A 12,310-nucleotide genomic window follows, 5' to 3' on the forward strand; every position below is an offset into this window, starting at 1 on the left:
ATTTGTACTTAGTGATTGTAATTGAAATGCCAACACGTTTGGCGTAAAACCGTCACGTCTGCGTGATTTGTAACCGGTAATTAGAAAGATAAGAACCTCATTATGTGTTCACACCATCGACACTGTTTGAACACGCTGTGGTTTGGGGCTGGAAGCAATCCAATGGAATTTCATCACGTTTGGTGTCGTATGTATATTATTCAAACCTCAATAAAAACATATTGCCGTGAAGTTGTAACCGCTAAACTTTGAAGCAGGTTGCTACTATTAAATCAGATCATAAGATGCCCACAATGCCTCTGGTTACCCACAATCTTATATGGTTTATACTGCATATATGTGTTGGTAAATACCACGTAACCACCAGTACGTTATACACACCTGTGGATAAGCTTCATGCATCCCGAAAACAGGGAAATTAACATCCAATGATACAAATGTTACGTACTTGTAATATAATATAGTGGAATGTTGATTTCATGTTATATATGATGACATTAATATGGCTTATGGACGGGAAAGTTAAATTTCGCCAGATTATTTTGTGTGTATAGTTAATATTTATTAATCATTATCCATACCTGTACTTACTGTCATTGTTGTTAAGGGCAGTATTTATGGACTAGTGAAATAAAAACGATTGGGGAATAGTACTATGCGATAGTCTCCGGGGTTAAGTCTGAATTGCCACTTGGCGGCTGATCTGCACTGGGTCGGAAGATGAATTCTGATTGGCTAAAAAAAACAAAAAAACTTGTGGCGTTGAATGCACGTTCATTGTCAGTATTGTTATGCAAATTCAAACTAGCTAATCATTTACAACCTTCCGAGCCAGTGCAGATTAGCCCCCACTTGAACCTTACCACAGGGACGTAACAACAAATCATAGAGCAGTCTGATTAATTAATAGTGCTGTAAGGTGTTCTTTAATTTTACAATGCTGTTTGCTGCAACACAAATTATTTTCACTATTTTGATGTTTGAGCCTTTTTACTGGATTCACGAAATCGGCAGAGTTTATTTTAGCGCATTTTACTTATCGGTGTTAAAAATCGAAATTAAAACCCAATGAATAATTTATGCCTTTACATTACCTCATGTTGTTCACAACATTCAGATAAAAGATAGGATCAATGAACAAGTGGACTATGAGAAAACAATGTGGGTTTCGTAAGGAACATTCAATCACTGATTCTATACCTTCGATGAAGTAACTGCATTTGATACGCTTCATAAATCATTGATTGTCACTTAACTCTTGCTCGTCTCTTTTGTGTATATTTCGAAACAGTTTTCGATCAGCCTTTGTTTTTAAAACAGCAAATATTGGTCTGAAGTTTAGAGCGTTTATAGCGCTTATAGCGGGCTCAATCTAAAGTAGTATGACTAACTTGCATCTTCTCTGGGAAAGTGCATATCATTGTTCCAATATTCCCCACATAAGTTTCGTTAGGGTGATTTACAACTTCCTTAGTTACAATATGAAAACAAATTAGCCATAGAACTTACCTAGACACAAATCAATGAGTCCAAAATAAGTGGCGTCAGGGAAAGTGAGATTATAATGTAGCAAATCGTTTTCATAGCATTAGATCATTTCATAACGTCAATACGAAAAGTACCTCGCTATATTACAATGTTCGTAGGAACTTCCCTATGGAGTCCCCTAACTTCCCGTATAATTTTGTTTGCGCCTGCTGTAAATCCGTGTATAGTAATGAATTGTCATGTTTGCGTACTCCATCATACTCATCACCGTCGCTAATATATTTTCTTTTTTTAATTTTAAAATTTGGTATTCACTCAATGTCAAAATTTCAACCTGAATGTTTGAGATATCAGAAATGGGCAAATAATAATTAGATAACCAATATGAACATTAAACTAATCACGTCTGAAGATTACCCCAGATCATATATGTACCCTATTGCAGTGAAATGGCATAATTATGAATATTGTGAAAATTAGATAATTAATTAGGTAAATTAGTAAGCTCGAATTTCAATACAAAACTAAGCCTGTGTTAATTGAAATGCAATAATTGATTTTGAGATATGGGTAAAAAATTGGTTAATTATTATGCAAATTACAGCACTAGTTCATTTTCACTGCTGTTACATATCCCTGAACAAATCACCTTGCCCGTACTTATGTTCTTTTGTGGAAAGTCAGTTGACTCTAATTGATTTGCACACTAATCAATGGTTCAGTGGTAAATGACTTGTTTATTCATGCTATTATAATAATATTTATTGGCACAACACTAACGCAGAGGTACAGCAGTATGGTCTTAAAAAAACTAAAACAAAGACATACAAAATACAACACGACTAGAAACTATAAAACTACAAATGTAAGAAATTACGGTATTATAATGCTGGTCATTACTTCTAAGCATGCTTTAAGTCAGCCGTACACAGAGCAGCATAACTTCTCACCTGATGGCGCATAAACCACTTATGATTTATATACACTGTAATTGCCACGTGACCGCGACCCAGCGTCTACAACAAACACAGTGTGTGCTACTTTTCAGCACTTTGCCACTACTTTTCAGCACTTTGCCACAACTTTTCAGTGCTTTGCCACACTTTTCAGTACTTTGCCACAACTTTTCATTACTTTGTCACACTTTTCAGCACTTTGCCACTACTTTTCACTACTTTGCCACTACTTTTCAGCACTTTGCCACAACTTTTCAGTACTTTGCCACACTTTTCAGTGCTTTGCCACTACTTTGGCACAACTTTTCAGTACTTTGCCACACTTTTCAGCACTTTGCCACTACTTTTCAGTACTTTGTCACTACTTTTCAGCACTTTGCCTCACTTTTCAGTGCTTTGCCACTACTTTTCAGCACTTTGCCACAACTTTTCAGTACTTTGCCACACTTTTCAGCACTTTACCACTACTTTCCAGTACTTTGTCACTACTTTTCAGCACTTTGCCACAACTTTTCAGTACTTTGCCACACTTTTCAGTACTTTGCCACTACTTTCCAGTACTTTGTCACTACTTTTCAGCACTTTGCCACAACTTTTCAGTACTTTGCCACACTTTTCAGTACTTTGCCACTACTTTGCCACAACTTTTCAGTACTTTGCCACACTTTTCAGCACTTTGCCACTACTTTTCAGTACTTTGCCACACTTTTCAGTGCTTTGCCACTACTTTGCCACAACTTTTCAGTACTTTTCCACACTTTTCAGCACTTTGCCACTACTTTTCAGTACTTTGTCACTACTTTTCAGCACTTTGCCTCACTTTTCAGTGCTTTGTCACTACTTTTCAGTACTTTGCCACACTTTTCAGCACTTTACCACTACTTTCCAGTACTTTGTCACTACTTTTCAGCACTTTGCCACAACTTTTCAGTACTTTGCCACACTTTTCAGTACTTTGCCACTACTTTCCAGTACTTTGTCACTACTTTTCAGCACTTTGCCACAACTTTTCAGTACTTTGCCACTACTTTGCCACAACTTTTCAGTACTTTGCCACACTTTTCAGCACTTTGCCACTACTTTTCAAACTTTGCCACTATTTTTCAGCACTTTGCCACAACTTTTCAGTACTTTGCCACACTTTTCAGTGCTTTGCCACTTATTTGCCACAACTTTTCAGTACTTTGCTCCAATCCACAGCGATCCGATTTGAAGCTTGAAAAACAGTCTTCCTGTCCCATAAACAAGGAGTCTACGCTTAAAGGTAAGTTTCCAACCCCAGCTTGTATCGGATAATGCACATAATAGTATTACCCAAGGGTAACTCGCCCTGGTTATCTCCAAGAAATTCTCTCACACAGTTTTCTGTAGGGTTATTATGCGAACCCTTACGATGCCATGTTATTATTTTATGAAATCACATTATATATAGTATATCATTTAATTGGAAATTTACTTTTTTGCAAATCGAGACTATGTAAAGGTGCCAAATGCAAACGTCAACAATTTATTGAATGTAATGAAATTTTAACTATGTGTGTAAAATGTCAAGACCTCTGTGTTATAGAGAGACAGCCATTATTTATACACAAATATTCATACTAGTGCATGGCAACAATTTATCAACCATCCGTTATTATTACTGATTCTATAACTATGAACACAACGAATTTTTCACCAGCCATTAATCGTCAATATTCGAGCGAAATCCATTCCATTGTGCTAATCGTACACAAGTTTAGTGTTCTCTGTAAATGCTTGAAAGAGAAATAAAGAAATAATAAATATATATATATTATATAACATATTTAAATAGTATGTACAAACTCCAAAGTCCACTTTGTGCACCTTTATGGTAATAACTTAACCTGACAAGTTGGCGTAGGTGGCGCCCTGGACTGCTGCGATCGTTGGTGGGGATCGCAGCAGTCCAGGGCGCCACCTACGCCAACTTGTCAGGCTAGGTAATAACTATACCTCTTTACCTCTACCTCGGTGAATCGTAAAATTATACCATAGTTCGGGCACATTTTTTAGTTTTGTCACGGGTCACGTGCTTACATAACTTTCTCGTTACGCCTATCGAAATAATATGGCGCCCCCAGCGTCAGTCGATGAAAAAAATTCGGTTGGCATGGCGTAAATAAATTTGTTGGCATTCTGGGCATACGACTAATGTGAATTTCTTCTGTTAGTGGATCAGATATGCACTTAAATTGCTTAATTTCCTATTAGTTGAGGAGGAAGATAGTGATCCCAGTCACCATCCTGATACATTTTTTTAACCTGCATTTTTACAATCCCAGAACAGAATCTCCTTTATTCCTATTCCAAAAAATGTCCCATGCTGGCTTGTTTAATGGTTCATTTGTCTGCAATTTTGGATTTCTTAAAAAGTAAGGGGTTTGCGGAATATGAAGGACCTTTTCACATAGAAAGAAATTACAAATTACAGGTACAAATTAGGTATTATTCGAAAGGTTATAGCGTGTACAATCAAAACAAAATTATTAAATATTCAATCATGGCATCTATGACGTCATCAGATCAAAAGGTCACGTCTATGCCTAGTACCATCTTGAATTTTCAAAGTGAATGTTCCGGCGAAGCACTCCACTATCACCTTGAAGTATTTCATTAGGAATATGTGTATGTGACAATGCCCTCACAGTTTAGAATCAGTTTACCAACAGCCAATCATATTGCTTCTTTCATCAACGCGCTTGACCAAGCTATCAACATTGTCGGGGCAGAGCTAAGTCACAAGACGCTATTAAAGACGCGCACCACTCTGCCATGTATTCCTATATGGGCTCTGCGCGAGCTGCTGTGGAACGCCGGTCGAAAAGCCGTTGAAAATAGCTAAAATCGAAAAAACAGCACAAACTTAACTTTAAAGAAATCCTAAACAACCAAATTTAAATATGTTGCATGTGCAGGGTAATCTTGTTACACGGTTCAGGGGGTGTCAACAACCATCCCAAAGTACCGTTTTCTGAAAGTTGTTGGCCTTTGTTTTCACCATGATGGTTGCCAGATAGTGAAAATGCTCGCACAGTGGAAGCTGTATTGGCTTGGATGTCGAGGCAATACACTATTCGGACAAAAGCCGTTCAGGGTACTTAGTTCCGAGTCTGATGTGTTCGTTTTTAGTCGCACTGGAAATGGTAAATCATTATGTTATTATGCTTTACCAGCCTGTTGAGTATTATAGAAGAGTAGGTGTTATACCTCAAAGCTCATGGTGTCACTGCAACATATATTGGCAGAAATGAAGCCGAAGATGAAGACATCAGAAATGCAAAGCCCCAAACGCTTTTTGGTAGTCATTGTAACAAAGCTTTCTATTGGTCGGTAAACTTTCTATCGCGCAACCACGTGACATATACGGTTATGAATAGAATTACCGCACGGTGTTGTGGAGGGAGGAATGTTCGAACGGAGCAACACCGTGCAGGCGGACGATGGCCTAGTACCTCTATAACTATCTCTATTGATTTCAGAATTGCAGGGGGAAAAGTGTACATATATGAGCCATTTAAACTACCATTCATCTTTTTTGTACAACATTAACTCTCCGTGAAAATATTGAAATATGCTATTTTGTACTTTTTGGACTTTTTCATAAAATTGCAATTTGACACATCTTGTTTCTCTACCTTCTTTTTGTGATGGTAAATGTTCTGGAATATATCCAGCATAATTCTCTTGGTATTTTGCTTCTACACATTCCTAATTGGAATGCAAACATATTACATGGAGATCCCGAGTAACACAAATTACTATGATGCATAGACCCACAACTAATTAATTTTGAAACTGATGACTGCCAAAAGTTTCTATGTTCATATTTTAGTCTTCATATAAACTAAGATTTTTTTCATAATCACTATCTTGGTTGTTCTTCAATGTCATCATCATACTGTTACATCTCTTCTGTAATCTATCAGAAAAAGGACCGAATGGCCACACTGGCTCCAAAACGCCTCCACCATTATGCCCAATCTTGTCCAGGATCATATGGCTTTGGAGACCAGAAGATTAGAATACGAGGTATCTGCTCACAAGATAGCAAGGCGATGGCGCACACGACTATTGTGCCGGATAAGGTTGTCTTGGCAACATTGCATACAGGAGTGGCCAATCATAGATTTCATTGTCACTTCCCAAACCATCTTCCTTAACATGATTCCACGTACAGTGTCAATAGATGCCTGGATGGTTAATGCATACACTAGACATGTGAATGCCTCAATTCATCAATCATTTCTGGCTTTACAGACCATTCATCACCAAGTTATATTAACTATCCAACTTAAATAAAAACAACATGATAGATACAAGATTTTCATTGGTAATAGAAGTAATGTCTAAAAGCTTCATGATAAATTGTATGACATTTTAACAACTTTGGATGCATATTTCAAGTAAAGTACAATCCTTGTGTTTGTTTCCTGTTGATTTGACAACAGATCACGAACTTATTGTTTTGTAACCTGCAATGATATACATGTACCAACATGTTGAATTTATGATAAAAATGGTTTAAATGAATTTCTGCATGGAATTCAATTACTTACCCCACCATCAGATGAATGAAAATGGCATGCCTTGCCAACCATTACTAACAATACTATTCCAAGTTGCTCCATGCGGGATGCTACTGCATTCCTGCTCCACACCTGATGTTGTAACAGTTAGGATAGCTTTATTTTGTTCATTTGCTAGGAAAAGCTTGAAATCACTTGGTTTTCTTCTAGCTCTTGTACAGATACTGTTGGAAGATCATCAGTGTAATCTCACCCGGGCTTTAATAGAATCGGCATGGTAAGCATCTATTGAGAAGATACATGTAACATATTGTTGGGCACCATCTCATATAATACTAGCAGACATATTTCTCTAAACGTAGAAATGTTTATTTGGGCATGAAAAAGTGCATTGCTATTGGATGCGTAGGGCACCTTTTTGATAAGGCATATCCTTCTAACCATCGTCTATGAAGAAATGTAGTAGTGCATATTTATTGTTCTTATTGAAGATGAACATCAGCTGTTACGAGACTACAAGGGTGTGAGTGAATATATTATCAGTACATCAAGAACACTTTTCACAAATATTACATACCTTTCCATGTGAGGCGGTGAGCTTGACTGTTTTGTGTGACGCGACCAGTGTGTTCAACTTAAGTTCCCTTCTGTGAAGAGCAGTCCGCAAATCGTCAGCCAATAAGAATGGATTGATGAAGTTACGAATAGCAGCAATGGTATATAAAAAGTGGAATTGACACCTCCAATACCAATTGTAAGACCAATTGTAACCCACCTTCATAAATGTCTCCTTCATTGTATATTTGTCTACTGCACTGTGATACCCTGGGATTAGGGAATGTGCCACTGCAATGCTACCTTTTTTCACCTATTTAGCCCCACGATAAAATGTTTCAATATATGCAAGGAAGGCATTCAATCATACTAATATCTGAAAAAGTGGGAACAAATAAAATAGGATGTATGTGAGTCAAAAAACGAATGAACGGACCTTGTCTTCGTATGCCTTGTACTTCAAAATGATGGAAACGGATAGATCGTGCAAGGCCCTACATTCTTTTTTTTTCATTAACGCGCTCTATCAACAATCGTTCAAACAAAGTCTTTACAAATGCACACCCTTTTTTAGCACACTCTTACGCCAGCCACTGTTACAGTTCAGCCTCAAGGACGATTTCAGAGTAGCCGGAACCCATGCATTTATGACTAGTCAACATTGCCCATGTAGTTCATCACGCCGTTGAAAGACTGTGGAGTTGCCACATAGTTCTTCTGGAACATTTTAAACGAGGTGAAGTACTTTCATACAACCTCCAAGGTCATAAGCGCTGAAAACATATACTTCTGGTCAAACCCTAATGTAGCATATTCTGATTGCTTCAACAACTCCCTGACAACAGAATATTCAGTGAACGGCTGTTTGAAATAGCCAATGTTCGAATTAACGTGGCAAGGCCGACTGCAGAGAATTCCAACGTCGAATGAAGAAACTGAATGTTCACAACAAGTACACAACGTACGTTCATTGTCAAGTGTCTTTCTGGAGAGCAATGGGAGTCGCTCAAAACCTATCACTAGTCATGTGATCAGTGATGTCACTGAGAATTACAAATTTCCCCCGGATGTTATCAATATTATCACAATCCAATGACCGAATTAATCATCACGTTGTGTAGAAAATCGGCAATACTACAAAAATGCCACACCTGCCAGATACACCTATTTGAGTTCATGTAAATCTCCCCTAAATGTTTTGTGTTGAACATTTGTTATCATCACTAAACAGAGCGCAGCAAAAAGATTGCTCTCATATTTACTTGGATGGGTGGGGAAAATTCTTCTTTGAAAACCTTTTCTTCAGATTCGTTTCGAATAATACCTGTGAGGTACACCGCCATTACTATACTTGATATCTGGTTTATACCAGGTTTATTTGTTATGTGATATATGTATCAAATAGTAGAAAATATATGGATTCCTGATTACTTATCATTTACTAGTAATTTCTAATCACTACCACACTGAGTTAAGAATATTGTGTGCCTTGATCACTATACGGAATCACATTCGTCAATTCCATTCGTTCTCTAAGTTTGTAGATTTAGCCCCCGATTTCATTCAATTTGTAGATGTGAAATCAGATGAATAAATGATGAAAACATGTTTATCGTCGTAATAATTCTATTTAATTAGTTGTGATATTTGTTATTACTGAGATGATGTAATACATCATATAAAAGCGTAAATTATGGTGAGAAATATTATTGGATAAAATGTACAATATTTGGAGTAAATCGTAAAAAATGTATCAAAAAACCGCTACACCTCGAAACCACTTAGAAACATATTTTAAGGTTAAGGTATAAAACACATTGTAAATCCAATCACAGTACCTGCTTTCATATATTTCTATACTCTATAAGACGACTCAAAAAAGTGTTAAAATAAAACAACAAAAATATTACATTTCATGCTAAAAATATATTAATTTGTGTAGTAAAAAATGTATTATTTTGTTAAAAATTATTTCGCTAAGGATCGATCTCAGGACCTTCTGCGTGTAAAGCAGACGTGATAACCGCTACACTACGAAACCACCAGTTTTCCATGCCTGTGAACTGTTAGTCTTATCAGAATCATAAATGTGGTAGTCTGCAGTAATTATATAAAATAAAGTTTGCGTTTCCGGGTAGAACGCCATAACTATAAATATAAATGAAGGTGAGAAATAAAAAAAACCCGTTAGACTGGTTGGTGATCCACTCCGCTCAAGAAACCAAACAACATGTTTTCGGCTGTTGCCATACTAGGTCATAAACTTGAACCTATCCTTGGTGTATAACTAAAACCGGGCTCTCTACACGAAGTTCGCAAACAATATTCAGTCTTTAGAAGTCACTTTACTATATTACTGGCACGTATTCTACCGTTATAATTATTATTTCCGACCGTTTTTCGATTTTAGATTTTTTGACCGAACCACAGTCCCTCGACTGACCGAACGCAGCATTTACAGTTCATTTGAAGTTCAAAGTTGTGTTGGGATTACGTTAATTACAGTGTAATAATTTCGGAGCCGGCGACCTTTGTCTGAGTGCAATTTAGCCGACGTAAAACGGATGGTAATTTGAACACTGCTATCGCAAGATTGGTAGGAGGTAATACATTTGGGGCGAAAGTACTCAAAAATCAGTTTTTTGGCTGTTGCCATTGCATTAGTGGGCCCGGATTTTGTTTCTGATTAGTGACCGTGACGGTATGACCTGCCTGCCAAGAAGAAACAAATCACAGAAAAAGTTAAAAAGCCGTCACTGGTGAAAAGTTTCGCCAACTTTGAGGTCAAATTTCTCAGTAATGAACAAGATATATAAAACAAATAGTAAATCTGTGCCCACATGTCTGAGGGTTTTAATCCTAGAATTTTAGAGAGATTTACATTTGCCCGAAAGTATTTAAAAAGTAAGTTTTTTGCTGTTACCGTGGCAACGGTGGGCCAGAATTCTTCTTCTCATTTTGCCTACTAACTAGAGTGAAGGTGTGACCTCCCTGCCAAGTTTGAGCGAAATCGACCAAACCAAAAAAAAAAAAAAAGAAATTAATACGTAAGGACACTGGAAATTACACACACACACACACACAAAAGTGATCTTAAGGACAATCTTAGCGGAGCGGATCGCAAAAATATTACATTTCTTTAGTAAAAAAAATGTATTATAATTGTATCGTCTGTTAAACGTCGGTAGTCGTCGCGCAGCACGGGCTAGAATTTCCCGTAAACAAACGTATTTACACGCGTTATATACTAGTACGTCGCAATGAGACCCGTGTTGAACAGTACGTGTCAAGACGACCACCGCCCTATGAACATACGTATATGCGTGGGAAATAAATGTGTTTATCCTACTATAGATAACGAATATATAGGTCACGAATGTACATGTATTTACTTTGGATACTATCAATAAAGTCCAAATAATCATAATATTGTTAGTTGTAAACAATCCTTCAACTCGTATCACTAATTTAAAATCGTTGACAACAATCTAATTTGATTTTTTTCATTCCGATATCTATGACGTGGTTTTACAATGACATTTGAGAAAGCAAACACTTTGTGGTTTTCGAACAATTTGCCAGTGGACGACATGTTGTTTATGATAGCGCCCCCTAGCGTTAAATGTTCTCAGTAGTTATATTTTTTTTTTAGTCGTGGCACAGTCCTCCTTTATGGTGGGACCAGAGGCGGATCTAGGATTCTGGAATAGGGGGGGGGGGCGATAAGTTGGCCGAAGGCCTAGTTCGCGAGCGCCGATGCGGGGGTTAAAAATAGGGGGCCGCGGTCCCCTCAGCCCCCTCTAAATCAGTCCGCCCCTCGGGACAGTGGTCGTGGTCAGCCTAGTCAAGTATTTTTGGCTCAATTTGAATTTGGTGTACGCTTCATGTGGAATGTTCGTAATTGATAAATAAATTTTAGGTAGTATTCTGACATTCTCATAATTGTAAACAGTTTGTATTGTACGTTCATGTTACGCAGATTAGCAGCTCAGACTCATTAACATAATTTTAAATAATGTTTAGATACGCCTTTATATATAAGTGAAATGTTCAGTCCTATCTCCTAAACCCACAAGTATAGTACACGCTCCTCTCTTAAAAACAATTTACGCATTACTAAATGGAAAACATCCATGGGTCAGAGGACGTTTCAGTATAGAGGGGTAACCCTATGGAATAACTTACCACCCCATATCAGAAATTCAGCCTCATTAAGCATTTTTTTAAAAAACTTACAAAATATATCTTAGTGAACAATTTGTTGTAAATGGCTCAAGCCTATAGTGTATATATTGTGTATGTTGTTTCTACAGAGGGCCAAATGAAAATTACTTTATTGTATATTGACCTACTCTCTTTAAATAAAGTGTTAAATAAATAAATAAATAAATAAATAAATAAATAAATAAATAAATAAATAAATAAATAAATAAATAAATAAATAAATAAATAAATAAATAAATAAATAAATAAATAAATAAATAATGCACATCTAGTACGTATCTTTTCTTAAGTTCTATTTAGTCTCAAGTAGCCTGAATATTTCGTGTTGAGTTGATTGAACTTTTGTTCATCACTGAGGTGATTATGCATTACATAATATAAAAGCGTAAATTATGGTGTTAAATCAAAAAATATAACATTTCTGTAGTAAAAAAAAATATATTACTACTTTGATAAAAATATAATGATTTCGCTGAGGATCGAACTCAGGGCCTTCTGCGTGTAAAGCAGACGTGATAACCGCTACACCACGAAACC

At 36.7% G+C, this 12,310-nt stretch overlaps 1 non-coding gene across 1 annotated transcript; it reads right to left on the reverse strand.

Moving 5' to 3' along the window:
- Positions 1-12,237: 12,237 nt before the first annotated feature.
- Positions 12,238-12,310, reverse strand: TRNAV-UAC (transfer RNA valine (anticodon UAC)). The gene has a single exon. It is a non-coding gene; the product is annotated as a tRNA-Val (tRNA).

The sequence above is a fragment of the Saccoglossus kowalevskii genome, chromosome 10 (assembly GCF_978046115.1).
Source record: "Saccoglossus kowalevskii chromosome 10, keSacKowa6.1, whole genome shotgun sequence".
Lineage (NCBI taxonomy): Eukaryota > Metazoa > Hemichordata > Enteropneusta > Harrimaniidae > Saccoglossus > Saccoglossus kowalevskii.